This window comes from Monopterus albus, unplaced genomic scaffold (genome assembly GCF_001952655.1).
Source record: "Monopterus albus unplaced genomic scaffold, M_albus_1.0 scaffold1090.1, whole genome shotgun sequence".
In the NCBI taxonomy this organism is placed as follows: Eukaryota; Metazoa; Chordata; class Actinopteri; order Synbranchiformes; family Synbranchidae; genus Monopterus; species Monopterus albus.
The window spans coordinates 3,737-5,138 of record NW_018128968.1 but is presented as its reverse complement, the minus strand read 5'-3'; the positions used below and the strand labels follow the sequence as shown (position 1 = coordinate 5,138).

The window sequence follows — 1,402 nt, the reverse complement described above, 5'->3', positions numbered from 1 at the left end:
CATAACTGTAAAATCATAGCCATAATGATACACCCAACAATATCATTGTTAATGAGTTGTGAAAAGGCTAAATCAAAGCAAAGCCCATCATTCCATGTTAGTTTATTCCAGTTTAACAGGCATAGTCTGCACTTACAATGCAGTGCACAACTTACTAACACCTGGGGCCTATTTCAAGAAGGCGGTTTTGTCGAAACTCAGAGTTTGTTAACCCCGAAATGAGGGCAACTCGGAGTTTTCGGTTTCAGAAACGGAGGTAACTTAAACCCGTGAAGCAGGGTAAGTTAAACCCGTTTCACAAAGAGAGGTAATCTAAACTCAGAGTCAGTTACTATGGCAACTTAATCTGTGAACCTAACCTGCTTGGGAGCAGGTTTTGTTCGGGAAACTCAGAGTTTCCTGCATCTGAAACATTAAAGCACACACGTCTGTGTAAACTTTCTCTTGCCCTCTCTGGATTTTAAAGCTGCGCTTACCAACCTCACATATGAAGCTGGAATGGAAAGGCCCACAACTATAAAGAAGCAAATACGTAAGAAACAATCCATAAATGTCATTAGCTTTGGTTGAACTACAAGCAAGTTTAACAACTGCCCAGTTTTCAAAATAGAGTTTCTCTGTATGTGAGCCACATATTTCCAGTGTCAAAATTAAAGCCACAATTATAAAGCAGAGCGGTACAAGCCAGGACAAACCAACTAAAACAGCAGTCCTTCTCACTGACATTACAGAGTGATACTCCAGTGGTCGACATATGGCCACATACCTGTCATAAGCCATCAAAGCTAAAAAAGAGTAGTCAATGAATGAGTAAATGACATAGATTTGCAAAAGACATCCAATATATGATATTACATGAACATCAGACAAAAGGTCAAAAGCAAATTTAGGGTAAAAACCTGCAGTCCCATAAAGTTCATTAATAAACAGGTTACACAAACAGATGTACATAGTTTTGTGGAGGTTTTCATCCAGGATAATGGTTAAAATGAGAGACACATTTAAGACCAGAATTACACAGTAACTTAATAAAGTGAGAGAGAAAAGTATGACTCTGTAGCTGACAGTTGCATTGAAGCCAGACAGTGAAAATACTACTATATTAGACGTATTGCTCATTTTGTAACAATTCTCCAGAACAAAACTGTCAAACTGATAAACAATATTTAGAGAACAGTGCGCAATGTAGTGAAGGCATTAAAATGTCTGAGACATAGACTGAATATGTCCTTTTACATGATTGTTGTACACAGGTCACCTGTGATTTTAGTTGCTAGAGATGACTGTCCCTATTTAAATGCAGGTGTTTGATAGAGAGTTGAAGTCCTGACGTCATGTCTGGACTAGCCTCTGCTGTGTTTCTGTAACTCAGTACAGGATGTTGTTTTTTCATTTTCTTTTC

At 38.2% G+C, this 1,402-nt stretch overlaps 1 pseudogene; it reads right to left on the bottom strand.

Moving 5' to 3' along the window:
- Positions 1-413: 413 nt before the first annotated feature.
- LOC109953720 (olfactory receptor 1M1-like) lies at positions 414-1,119 on the bottom strand (annotated as a pseudogene).
- Between the last annotated feature and the right edge of the window lie 283 nt (positions 1,120-1,402).